The sequence below is a fragment of the Wasmannia auropunctata genome, unplaced genomic scaffold, assembly GCF_000956235.1.
Source record: "Wasmannia auropunctata unplaced genomic scaffold, wasmannia.A_1.0 LD336116.1, whole genome shotgun sequence".
Taxonomy (NCBI): domain Eukaryota; kingdom Metazoa; phylum Arthropoda; class Insecta; order Hymenoptera; family Formicidae; genus Wasmannia; species Wasmannia auropunctata.
This window is the reverse complement of record NW_012026774.1, coordinates 1,086,898-1,101,439: the sequence shown is the minus strand read 5'-3', so window position 1 is coordinate 1,101,439 and position 14,542 is coordinate 1,086,898. Positions and strand designations below refer to the sequence as shown.

The window sequence follows — 14,542 nt, the reverse complement described above, 5'->3', positions numbered from 1 at the left end:
CGCAGCATTCGGCTTTATTAAATGAACAATGTTATTTAGTCAGTCAGTATAATCTTCACTAACAAAAAAAAATAAAATAAAATAAAACGACCAGCGTAACTAGATAGAACACTCACTCGCAAATGTATCGAATATTTTATGTGTCGTATTCATTCTTTAATCAAATATTAAAGTTAATCAAATTTCCTGAAAGAAACATCTGGGGATGTCCAATTATTCGCAACATATTTTGCAGAGAGAGACAATCTGCTAATTGAGAGTTGTTTTAATAAATGTGCAATGAATGATCATAGTCGATAAATCAGTTTACGGTAAAAGTAATATCTGCCGTGATCGCGTCTCTCGTCATCGGTCCTGCATCATGTATTTCCGTTTATTATTACCTTTTTATTACGATTCAGTATTTAAAATAACGTTCCGTAAACACACGGACAGGTAATTCGCTGCCTTTTGGAACATATCGAATTCTCGTAAAATGTAATTTGCTTAAAACGCATCGTGCTGAAAACGAAACCGTTGCCGCTCGAATAATCAAACTCGTCGCTCATTAAATTAACGCAATAGCTAGAATGGGTAATGTTAATTTATGATAGCGGAACTGTATCAGTCGTTATTTACTAATTAAATAGAGGGCCATTATTATATTAAAACGCGCTTACTCAACTCATACACATGTAAGCGCGTATTCGATATAGTTTAACATTGAATTGCGAACAAATCTGGTTTCTCTCAAAATGAGACTGTGTGCTGCACATATGTTATTTAACATATTTCGATAATTTTTCTCGCAACGCACGCGAATTTAACAAGTAATGACGTGGATATAGTAGACGTTTCGCAAAAATAATTGAGCTATAGTAATAGAAAGTCAGGTAGTCTTCCGATACACGGATATATGTTTCCACGGTAACGCAAATCGGTCTTCGTTGTCAAGAACACGATTCGATCTAATAAACGTGGGGATAGCGAGCCGAACGTTTCCAGAAATTACCTGTTGTACCGGAAACTCCGTCGATCGGCACCGCCATTTATCAAATTCAGTCGGTACCTCTCTCGAGCGAAAAGCTTCGGAAAGAACGAATGGCCGGCGAAAGTTAGTGGGCAGGAAGCGGTGTGGACGAAAGGTAGAACTATTTGTAATTACGTTTCTTTCCACTCCATCTGTGCCGGCAACCTGAGCCCCGGACACCGCCGCGTTATATCTCCGCTGTCTTCGCTGGTTCCTTTACATCGTATTTCACTTACCCTTTCCCAGCCCTTCTTTCTCTTTCTTGTCGCTTTCGTTACAGAATATGGTCGGAAACAGTTATTTTCACAACCATCGCACTATCGACATTTTCTGCCGACAGAGTTACACTTCCACAAAACCGCTACATTCCACGCAATTCTCGCGAAATATCGGGAGATTTCTGAAACGCGCGGAGCTTTCATTAAAAATCCAAAATCCATGCGTTTATTTAACAGCCGGACCCGCGAGAGTGCAGCCGCTTTTCGATAAATCCACCGAACCGTTTCAAATGATAATGTTATTATTATGTTCCGCGTATTTAGCGGCGCCAGTGAGATGTATGCGGCTCGCGAGGTTGCAGCGTTCCGTTCCCTCGGATAACGGTATTTAGCTGTCGATCTTCACCACGGGAATGCGCGTTTCTGTCACGCGTAATATCAATTTCGTGCGATCGGGAAGCATCGACGATCCCGAGGTATCGACGCCGCGCGGAATTCGTACGCGACTTTTGTGCAATCGGTTCTTGATTAAGATTAATTGGATTTTTCGGTGAATTTACGTGCTGCTCGCGTCGGACACGTGCGCGCGGCCGATGGGTGATTGCTTTGACGGGTTGTCGGAAAAGGTCGGCGAGGGAATAAAAAAAAGGAAGAATAAAAAAAAACAAAAAAAATCGTCATACCGAGTAACGGGCATTGTGCCGACGTTTCTATTATACTAAAACGCCGCGCCCGGTGTGGACGGGACGTGACACAGAATGAAATACGAAGTTTTCGCGTAGTGTTTTATTTATTCTTTTTTTTTTAATATCCGATGGTTGATATTCATTATCGCCCCGGTAGGAAGTATTATATTTCACATTGTTCCATCTCATTGTGCATCGTCTATTTTTCAGATGCAAATAATATGGCAAGCAACTTTGATAATCAATATAAGTTTTGATGGAAGGAGAGATCTCAACTGAGGATTGTAGAGATATTTTGCAATCATTTTACTGTTAAGCGACATAATTGTATAATTAATTCGCATATTTAAGAAATAGTTCCTTTGTCCTTTTCTTGTTTCTTATTCCTTGGATTTTTTAGAAGCACGCAAACTTTTAATAGAGATGTGATTTTTCTCAACGATACTCTAGCATTTTTTTCCTTTGCAATTTTGCATAAAATTGAATAAATTTGATAAAAGTAACGAGTTATTTTTTTCATGACATTTCAGCTTACATAGTCACGGCATGATTGATGGACAGCAGTTTTATTCGCATCGATATTTTCGAGAATTTTACGTGTTCTCCTTGTTCCGGCCTTTCTTCACGTTACCTCTTTTGCGGAAAAGGAGTGAAGAATTTTCGCCGTTTCTGCACTCTGCCACCTCAAGCTTTCTTGACCTACATTTCCTGGTAAGTTGCATTAATTTTTAGCGCTATAAGATTCACACCACGACATTGAACAGCGTTGCGCGTTTTCCTCAACAAAATCGGTCTATCAATTCAAAGATATTGAGTAATTACAATAATTTTTTAATAAAATATAAAAACATTCATAATATTTTTGAAAATATTGCGGTTCATGTATCCCAGGATAACATGAACTTTATTGTAATTTTTGCTACAGTATTTTTTTTTTGTAATAGACGTTAGATGAAAGTTCGTTCACTTTATAGTATAGAGTTATTTTCTGAAAATAGCTGTGAGTAACGAGTAACGAGCATACGGGTAATCGCTCCATTAACGAGCTCCGTAACGCAAGGATCAAAATAATGTCCGCAAGGTATGAGACGCCGCCACCGTGAATCCTTTGATAATTATAATTAGAGGTGTGGCGGGCGGACACGAACCGACGCGCCGTCGTCCTCGTCGTCCTCGTCGTCGCGAGAGCAGCTTTGCGTTATTACGTTACGACGTTATCGATGCATGCGCGCGCGTTGCGATGGGAAGACGGGAAGCCGCCGGAGCTAGGACGAAGGGACAAAGTAGCTTCTCCGGGTCCTTCCTTCCTTCCCTATTATCCGTGCTTGGCGGTCCGCCTCACTCGGCATGCATACAAAGCAGTATTTATAGCCGACGTAACGGGACAGCGGGGCAGCGCCCGTGCGCGACCTATCCCGAAGGGGCGGAGAAGCCGAGCGAATATTCATCCAGGTCTCAAAACATTAATCGTTTCGCTTGCCGGCGAAGTGTCGCAAGTGCTGCAACGCATGCGGGAGACGTCGCGACTGCATCTTCGACGCGCCGCCGCCGTCGTATGGGATCACCAGTGAAAGATTTTTGCGGCGAGGCGGGAGAGGATTATCCGACGGAAGCTCTCGCGACATCACTTTACTTTCGTCGCATTCCTATTTCCTAGCTGTCGACCAAAATCTTGATTTTTAACTGTCACTGACTGCGTTCCGAAGCGCGTTGTTAAAAAAAAGAAAACGTAAAAACGAAAGAGAATATAATTATCTACGAGCGTTTACCACTGTTAACGCGTAGTTGATCTTTTCTTAGTTTATAATTATAGAATAATTGAGAACCGCCAGTATGCACCGTATCTATATTTTCGAAAAAAAAAATTGTTTACTTTGCGAGAACGCGGAGAGATGTTTATAATGCCGTGGTACGTCGATATACTTCGGCGTAAATGCCATTACATGCGGGCAAGTAGTAAAGCCACGGATGTGGTCGTACACGGCGGGAGCGCACTTTCGAAGATTTGCGTTCGCGCGTATAAGCGAGGTTATTGCACACGGCGACCGGCAGTAAACGTTGCGAGCAATTTATGCCGAAAGTAAAGTAATTAAAAACAAACTTTCCTCGGGCGTGGGCGAAACAATATCGGCGGACAGGTAAGGTGGATTTAAAGCCAACGCGAGGAAAGAAGAGCAGGAGCGGGCGAACGTCGTCGTGCACCGCCGCGCCGCTGGAACCGCCTGGTATCGCCCGTCTTCAAAACGTTTAATTCATTTAGCTCCGGGCTGGATCCCGGAGGAAGTTTTACTTACCGGGCAAAAGTTCCGTGCCAAATGAAGTAAAGGGAAACGTCGCGGACGGCAGGCGCGCGGTGAATTTAAATCGTCGGTCGGGACCAAGTGTGTTTTGTTTCTCGCGGTCGCGAGAAAGGTAGGCAAAAGCGATACCTCCCGAGTATAATAAAAGCTTCTCCCGAGAGAATCTTCCCATTGCCGTGATGAAAATAACAATCCGCGGACAGATGTCGGGAGAGCGTTTAAAAATCGCGCTACGGAACCGTCTCTGCGGTTGCCTTTCGAAAACAGTTGCCTTTAAGAGCTTTCGCCGTTGTAATGGATGCAGGCGCCGTGGAAACACGCGCGTAGATCCTCCGTCTGTTTACTTTGGAGATGCCATCGTACCCCGTCGATATTTTGTATACGAGTTATAACGAATTTATAACTTGCCTCCTCCTCCCTTCGCCGCTCGTCTTTTCACACGCTCGATCATCGAACTCGAACCAAGTTCATAAGCCGCGATAAAGCCGCTCGCAGTAGACACGATACTCCGTAAACAGCTTAAAAAGTTCACATAGAGTTCACGGCTCGTGTATGGCCGACTGCGAGAGACGCGGGTAGATGGGAGATAGCCGAGGACTGCGAAAAATACACGGCGCCGTCAGTGAACAGAAGTGCCAGAACAAATTGCACCGCCTGAAAACCGACTACCTTAACGAACGCGAGTAAATATTGGACAGCTGAATAGAAATGATCTCGCGGCCGATTGACTCACGTAAATTTTAATCTCTTGTGTAGATTTAATCTTTCTTTTGTAAATGATCTTTGTTTGCCGAAAAAAAATTGATTTAAATTATTCTACGCAGGCTTAGAGATTGTAAGGAACATCGGATGATCAAATTTTTATTTGAAATTAATTTTGACGATTCTGAATATTCTCGCATTTGACAATTTAAACACGTTAGAAGCAAGCCTTTCTTTCTATTCTTATTTGGCCAGCACGAGTAGTTCAAGTCTGGAGTTTGCAGTACCAGCGGTTAAAGCTGTCCGTCCGTTCTTTGATTTCGAGAGTCGCACGAGGTACTCGAGACGAAAAGGAAAGGATAGGAATTGGTAGAGACTTTCGTTTTTCAAGAGAGACGCTACAGACCAGCTAGCCTCTCCATCCACTCGAATCACTTTGCGAGTTAAGCGGCACTTTTCACGTTGTACGTGACGCGCCGTGCGAATGTACGTATTGTATACACACGTTAGTACGGAGCGCACTAGCTGTGCTCCTCCGCTTTCTCACGAACTAGGAATAAATCTTCGAATAAACGAACGTAACACTTTACGTGCGGGATCCAGCGTGTGAAAATTTAAGGGGACGCGTGCATAATTCAGTGGATACTCTGAAAACATGGCGAATACGTTCAGTTTTGTCTTGAAATTTTTTTCAAACAGCAACTGGTTGCTACCACACGACATTACTGATTATCATGAGATAAAGATCGTTCTTTCGTCTGACACACGAGGGCGCGTATTAAATTGTTTAAATGAAACGGAATCTAATTTTAAGCGAATCTCATTTTGATTGACAAGACTTTTCATTTCTGAGAAACGGAGATTTACGGATTCTCAGATGTAATCTAGAAAATAAGAAAATAAGCGACACTCTACTTGAGGAGACTCAGCTGTAGCATATGTACGTATTTTGCATATCAGATTACTGGAGGAATTCATAACTTACAAACTAGAAGCCGCGCCGTTACATTAAGCCGTTTCGGGCAAGTTGACAGGGGCAAGATAACCATGGTAGCTTCATAACTGCAACATACATAGTCCTTTACGCATATAAGATGTGCTTCAACATGAAGGTTGCGCGAAGAACAAAGGATACGTAACGATCTGTTTCATGACAATGAATAATAGCGAATTTTTTAAATGATTTAATCGTAGTTGTATTTCATATGAAGATTAGCAATTTGATATTCATAATTTGTCTAAAATATTATTTATGTAATCTCTATATTTGATATTACGAACATAAAATATTCGTTATATAACAATACAAGAAAAGTAAGATGCGTGAAACTTTTCCTTGCGAATACACATTGAAATAAATTAATTTTTTCGCAACATCCAACGTATAATATTAATTATTAAAATATATATATCCAGTAATCTCTCTTTTGGGTTCAAAGATTAATAAATAGTTGTGCAGACTGAATTACGCGCGTACTTAATACAGAGCAGTGAAACCGAGAATTTCAGAATATATTTTATTAATCTATATTACACAAAATGTGGCGTACCTACAAAAAATTTAATTCCGACATATATAGCGCAAGAAAAAGATTCACATAATAATTCTTCTGACATTATAATTCAGTACGGCTACAACGAGGAAACGGGAGCTTTAAGTGATTACAATATCTCCCACGGCTGGGAGAGTACGGTAAGAAAGCTAAGCGTGGCGAAAGCCGAAGCCATAAAATTCGAGAGCGATCTAGTTTCTCAGGTTTTACCTTCCTTAAAGTAATTCGATACGCGCACCGCGATTTCTCGCGGTTTCCCGTTGCAGGCTGCGTGGATTCCATGTGCCGTGTAGATGCGAGCGAATCCGAAAAGTCTGAAGGGAAGGGATCTTCGACATTGTAGGGCGAGGGAATGCGGCGACAAGTGCTACTTCGCACGTAGATTCCAGTTTCCAATCCCCTTTTAGCAATGCGGTATCTCGGCTCGCGAGCCCGGCGGACTGCCTTATTCCGCTTTGCATTATCAGGACTTTGCGCTCCGACGCGGCGAGTCTGATGCTTTGCATTACTTCACGAAAGCACGCCTTTGCGCTTGCCTCCTAAATGGAGTTTATCGAGCGCTCGAGACGAATAGGAAACGCTGAAAAGGTTGACCCGCGTGCTGAGACGTTTAGAATGCAATTATACCCGTAACGAATCTCGTCTACTGAAGCGTGAATTGTATTTTCTTTAAATTTGTTTTCTCATTTTTATTCACGAATCGTAAACGTCGATTCCTTTTTCCATGCACAGAATAATATATCAACGTGAAAATGTTCATATTTTTCCGAATGAAAGAAATTTGAAGAAAGGAACAGGAGATTGAAAGAGTATTCATCGAAACGCCATTTATCAAGCCATAAATCAATTTGACACGGAACATTACGACAATCTAATAACTCAGTAGGTATTCGCGTGAATGACAGTTTTCCGTTGTTAATTACAATTTGCTCAAGAAGCGCGCAGCTATCACTAAATGGCACGCCGGCTAATTCTGCCGTATGCTCTCCGCGATTGTTCTAACGAGCAAACTCTAATAAGCGTTAGCGTTCTTGCCGAGGAGTTCTGAACACGAACCGCCAGGATCTTGCCATACTCACGGATTACCTTACCTCCGACTCCTAACGCCACGGTCTACAACCGCGAGAAGTCTTCTTATTACCGCGCGCCAACTTTCGTGAGTGGCTCGGCTTTCTTACGAATTAGGAATCAGATCGTATGTATACTTGAACGTCTTAACATTTGAATTTGCATTAATTTTGAATTTACTCGGAGCGGATGCCTCTACTTAATATTATATTTAATATAATACGTTATGACTGTTGCTTATTCGTGAAAACAAGTATATCATATCTCATTAACATATAGTTTATTAGATTCTTTAAAATTACAAGATATTACAAATTATTGTTGATTTTCGTCGGATCGACTCGTATAATTGATTTTCGTCGTACTCATGTTTGCACTAATTTACTATCTTAAATTTTTACTCTTACAAAATATTTGCGCACTATCGCATATTCATATATTCTCGTCTTTTTTTCTTTACATTTACATTATACGCATGTAAAATTTTTATTACATATTATCACAGTTCAATTAGACGATTTTCCACGCTGTTTTCTCCACATGAGTTAGAATTGGTTCAGTTATTTCCTACGTTCGTGATCCGAAACCGAAAACGGAATCCACAACCGAGTTAGACCTAAGGGAGTGCAACCTTCGGCACTCAGAAGCCATCGACACTTTGCACGAAGTGGGATACTCGTATTTTATCTATCGATAACCTGATGCGCGTGTATCAAGTTTCACCGCATCTAGGACGCGATGATCAAGTGAGTTGCATTTACTCCTTTATCTCGTTCTTCAAAGATAAAGGTAATTATTGATCTTGATTTTATGATTGATGCAATTTGCACAACAATATAAATGTAAGCATTATAGGTATTATTTAATTAAATATTTAAATTCAAAATGAGCTCGTTAAATTTAATTCAATTTAAATAGCAAATTATTTTTTGTTGATTATATATTTGTTAATTATATAATTAATATTTATTGCTAATTATTGTTTGATCTCATTAGTAGCTGAATGTAAAACTGTCAAAAATTTATGCATCAATTGGTTTATTTAAGGAAATCAGCAATATCGATGTGGTTAGATATCAAACACTCAGAATTTGATGATATTAGATATTAATCTCAGCTAGACTTCCCACCATCGCAAATTAAGTTCGGAATAAAACATTTCTAGTATACATTTTTTTTGTATGGGGCGTTCAGCTTATCATTTAGTTGCCCCCGCCATTTTTTACATGATTTTCTGCTAAATGGCTGGAGCAACAAAAGTCGGACTATAGAGCAACAAATTAGCAACAGAGTATTTCTAAATTTTTGACGAGGTCCGAATTTAATTTGCGATGGTGAGGGATTCATCTTAATAGAGGTCATATTAAGGCGTTCGTGAAGATATATGGCGCGTGTAAAACATCAACTTTAAATGTCTTAGCTCTTTTTGAACGATCTGTTTTCTCGCAGATTAGTTTCGCATAAGTTGAGAGTTTTGATCTAAATTTGATCCCACTATCGAGAGCTTCTGAGGGGTTTTATTACATCTCTTCTCGCTACAAGCACATTCGACGTGGAAATTACTCCTCATTATCCGCACTTTTATTATCGTCGTTCTACGTCCTCGTAAAGCGTCTCGTTAAACGATTACTTCGACCCCAGTCGAGCATTTAGAAAGTGCATGAAAGACAACGCGATTTTTTTTTCTCACGTGTTTTATCCACGTCCCTTCGCTTTACATCGCAATGTTACTCACCGTCACAAACGTTTATTCTTACCCGATTCGTGAGTCCCTTTGTATCAAATATTATCGAGCTAATGAGGTAGAAGTGCGCTTCTCTCTCCGCGCGCGCGATCGGTATTGATCCAATTCATTCACCGGCGTGCAACGCAACCTCCTCTGTCCTCGCTTATCTCGTCATCTGTTTTTATCATGTCGCTGATTCGCTACGTTACCGCAATCCCTCTCTCTCCTCTCGACCTCTCTCTGCCCCAATGTCATTATCCTCCCTCCATCTCCCCTCTTCTCCGTTACACTAGTCCGCTTATAGGAAACTACTTCGTGCCACGTAAGAGCATTTGCCCTCGAAAGTGATCTTTCCCATAAATCCTCTCTCATCTTATCCGTCCTTCTCGAGGGAAGATGATGCGAGCGGTAAGGACTATGTAAGTCCGCAATTAGGTCGCTACGTACGCGATAATTGGACGATTGTTCATGAAGGCACATGCTTCGACAGACTGGATACGAGGATGATGAACAAGTGTTACAATACTTGAAATAATATATTAATTCTAGACTAAATGAAAGGGAAAAGATGAACTTAAAGTCACTAAAAATTAGTCCAAGTAACGTACGTAAAAAAAGTGTTTAACATTTTAATATTGTCTCTAGGCTAACTATGCATACATAAAATTCGTTCAAATATGGATCAATCAAATCGCTATATATTATTGCAGAGAAACTTCAAGAGAGGTCTTAATTATTAATCATTTTAATCCCTATCATAGTTAAATCTTTCTTTTCGACATCACATATAATGTAATAAAGTAATAATAATAAAATCTGCCTCATTTTTATACTTTAATTCAAAACCTTCTTAATTAATTTCTTACGAATGATGTATAAGAAGAATAGAAATATAAAATGAAACTCTGCGCGCGTAAAAGCAATATTTTAACGCAGACGGCGATACATTAACTTATCCAAGTAACGTCAATCACGAGGCGCCCGAATTCTCCCAACGATATCGTCCACGTTAATATCATTTTAACATCGTTCGCATTAGGCGGCACGTATCACGAATCGCGCGTACGTGGCCGCGTGTGTGACGCATATATCACGAACTGCCTACGTGACTAACAAATCCGCGAGCGAGCTATTCGGGGGCGCGCGCGCAATTTCCACGGATAGATTTCGCCAAACTACGCGACTCTATACCGAAATTGAACATTTTGCGCAAGGTAATAACCGCGCCCGTCGGGACGGAAGCGGGTCTATTTCGAGAAGGTCCGTTTTGAATCCGCTTCCTTTCGGCGCAGCGTCGTTACCGTGCTGAAAGTTTTATCATGTTGTACGGACCAAGGTCCGTCGCTAATTATCGTTGCCTTTGTGCACTATCTAGATAGATCTACTATAAGCCGCGCGTTCTCTTTAATCGGACGAGATCTCTTTTTCGTGGTAAAAGCCCGATTTTGGACTCTATCTAATTCTCTTTTAAACTCGCCTTTTCTCTGATAATGACAAAGAATTACCGAATATAATGTCCGTTAAAATATAGTTAAAACGTGCGGTTACACAAATTGTAGTCGTAAGGGAAAAGAAAAATCGACGACATATTTCGTTTTTTTTTATTTACTTCCTTTTTATTATAAAATATATTAATATACGTAACATTTACATGAATACATGTAATGGTATGTACACAATTGTCGTTTACACGAGGAAACGGTCATGGATGACAATACGAGAGGGATCAGTTTTGTAATAATATATTCTATATTGTAAATTACACACTGCAGACTCACGTGCTTTCGCAGTTAGTTACGAAAATGAAAACTTTCAGATGACCTCGTTAATTGTGTGTCGGATCGCATATCAAACACCATTTATTTACTTTTACGTTGAATGCATATGTGCATACTTTTTTCAACCGAGCTCTAACTAAACATACGCTCGTCACGCTTCTTTACCTTTCACGCGTATGTACACACACGGACACACAGAACACATACAGGCACACGCATACAAGTGACAGACCACAAAATATTTTATATACGTACAATTGATTCGCTGCGATTTCATCGATGAGGTCCATTTAATATATTTTTTTCTAAATGAGGGAATTTTGTGCGTTTGACGTTGCGACATATTACAAAAGTCATACGTAAACTTTATTTGTCGAAGTCAAAATTATAAAGCTCTAACACATCAAGGAATATACTGAGATCCAATAAATTTTAGAATTTTCTCATGTTCCTTTTTTCCTCTCCAGTAAAAGCATTATGCATTCTGAAAAAGCTCCAACGAATAGATTCCATTTTTCTCGTTCTAAAGGGGAAAAAAAACTGGAGTTGAAAGAAATAAAACGTCACGGGCTTGATATTAATGCGTACTTAATAATTGTATTAGGAAATGCATCTTTTTCAATGAATGTCGTCAATCTGAAGATCCTCTTTTGGCATATCTGTTTTAAACATGCCGCTATTAGCGAAATATTGTTATCATGTTCCAGCAACTAGTACACGCGCATTTAATATATATTAAGGAAACGACTATCTTAGCCTTTGTGATGCTGAAACGTATTGATTGTAACAATACGACAGGAGCCCGCGATGTGAAGCACGTTATACAAATAGGAAATTAATACGTGTGTCAATGGAATATTATTGGAACAAAGATGTACATGTTTGATACACGAACATTACGTATTCCATTATTGCGTAATATTTAACTTAAAATAAACACGATGTTTATTATTCTAAATGGAAAATTTATATCACCTGCATACACGCACATTTAATCCCTTTGTTTGCAAAACTTTCGACTAATCGGGTATACATGATGATGCCGTTATCATATATTGTTATTTTGTGCAACATGCTTTTTCGTAAATATCATAAAACACTGATACTATTTTCCTTGTTTACTAACGTATGTTTTTGTACACGAAACGATAGATGGTAACGGCGATGGTCTCTTACGAGAATTCGTATTTACATTTGCATTTTTACGATGTACCGTTTGGATTGGCATGGTCCTTAATTCCGAAGTTGCAATAGATGGCAGGGTACGTGGCAGTCGATATAATTAGTGTTCGGTCACACCGATCCCGATAGAAAGTACGGTCGAAAATGAAAAATGTACATACAACGACATTTGGGAAGCACAATAGATTACGCTGTCATAATTTGCATAACCGTCGATTTCATGTACACGTCACCCGGATATATCGATCGTCACTCAGTAGATTTAGTAGACAGAGGGAAACAGAGAAAAACGACCATTGAGAAATCTTATCCTCGTTCTCGGATATTCTCTTCTCGTTCAATAACTCTCCCCGACGCGTCCAATATCTCATATTTTTCAACGCTTCCGAGCTGTCGAAATTATTACGGCCATAATATAACACCGACTGACAATTGCCTTCCTGGACGCCGCGAGGAAAATGAATAAACGATTAAGGATGCGGCGGATAAGTACCGATCGATTAATCGACGCCTTATTGCCGGCAATGATAATCGTTTTACGAAGCCTCCGGCAATTCAACAGGATTAATCACAATCTCACTCTGATCACCCAACGCTCGGGAAATACCGTCAAACAGTATCCCTCAATATTGGATCGCGCATCGAAAGTGTCAAATTAACGGGAAAGCTTTACGCTGTTCGATCACAGGCAAGAGCTAATCAAAGGGCCCGTTGCTCTTCACAAAGACAAATTAGCATGGCTCTTTCTATCTCGCAACCAAACGGTTCGACTTGTGACTATTCTACGGATCAACGATGGTGTAATTGAAGAATAGAAATTAGATTAGCAATCAGCGTGGAAACATACGGTTGTCAAATACCTTATGTGACTGTAGAATAATCTAAAATAGTAGAAACATATTTTTATAAGTACTCAATCGCACGTGTTTAAACAATTCTTCAAAGTTAACGTTTTTCAAAATAATGCAGCTTATCAATAATAATGCTGCTGTACGTAATTTTTACAGATTTGACTTTTCTTCAAAGCCTAATAAATTCTAAGAATTTAAAATAAAATAAAATGGAACATATATTTAGAATATTTGTAGGTTTTTTTTTTAGAAGATATGTGTCACAGTTTTCTAGTTTATTCCATTCGTTCACGTTTTGTTATTGTATAAATAAAAATTCGAAAATTTTTATTCTTTTATTTTGTATAATATTTTATCATATATTTAGTATTTACATTCAATTTTTTTATTTTGGTTTTATGTATTTCATCGTGTAGTGAACAGAGAAAATAGATACAATTCTTGACAAGATGCCAAAAGTAATAGGATACTGATTCTATTGCGACTGTAGAATCGTTTAAAATAGAAATGGTAAAACGCAAAAAAAATAAATATATATATAGATTCTTCTGTTTCTACGACAATGGATGCTGCTTCGAGCATTCTTTAGACTTTTAACGTATATATAAAAAAAATTGCATTTATTTTTCATAAACTAATGTTGCATCAACATTATATAAGATTTCTTTGAAAGAAATATATGCTTCGGAGTTGGTCGACGGTATTATAACTTGACAGTCTTCAAATATCTTTCGATTGGATTTATAACGTTAGAAGGCTTTTTCTAAGGAACAGTTAAACGAAAAAAGAATTGCTGAAAACTGTAATCGTTACGATAAAGGGTGTCTCGATTGCTCCGAACAAACCGCTCTAAACTGTTGTTTCGCGACCACGAGACTCATAACGAAAACTTTGGGAACGGCGGAGACATCGAAATCGTTCAAGTTAGCGAAGTTTCTTTTCTACGACAGAAATTGACATTTCCCGGTATATTGTCGCGCGAACTACGTGTAATCGCATTAATCAGGTCTTAACTTTCCCTTTATTTCTTCCAGTTTCCTCTTTCTCTCTCTCTTTTTTGTGATTATATTTTATATTAAAATATAACTTTGTTATTGTACTGAAGATAAACTTTATTGGAAAATTGATACGACGGTCTCGTTATCATGTTTATATATGATGCATATTGCTGCAAATAAAATTATGCTACTGCGTCAGTGCATCTATTTATCTCACTCTATCATTCCGCAGCTTTTGATATCAAAAATGTTTTCACGTTTAGTATTTTAACAGATAGATTATTATTATGCATAAAAATTATTTATATCCACATTTGCCTTTAATGTTATTTTGCACTGATATATTACAAAGAAAAAATTGTTTCCGTGTAGCGAACAATATAAAATAATTATGAAGGGTATATAGCAATGTTTTTACTTATTTTTTTAAACTATTACAAATGATTTTCAGAAAATAATTTTATATACATA

The 14,542-nt window shown here is 38.9% G+C and overlaps 1 protein-coding gene across 1 annotated transcript in view; it reads left to right on the top strand.

The window, feature by feature from the left end:
- LOC105454843 (protein NRDE2 homolog) overlaps positions 1–14,542 on the top strand; it is a 228,854-nt gene that overhangs the window by 104,115 nt on the left and 110,197 nt on the right. Inside the window, exon 6 of the mRNA XM_011697791.1 lies at positions 2,444–2,624. The gene's annotated coding sequence lies outside the window, so the exon portion shown is untranslated. The remainder of the gene's footprint in view (positions 1–2,443; positions 2,625–14,542) is intronic.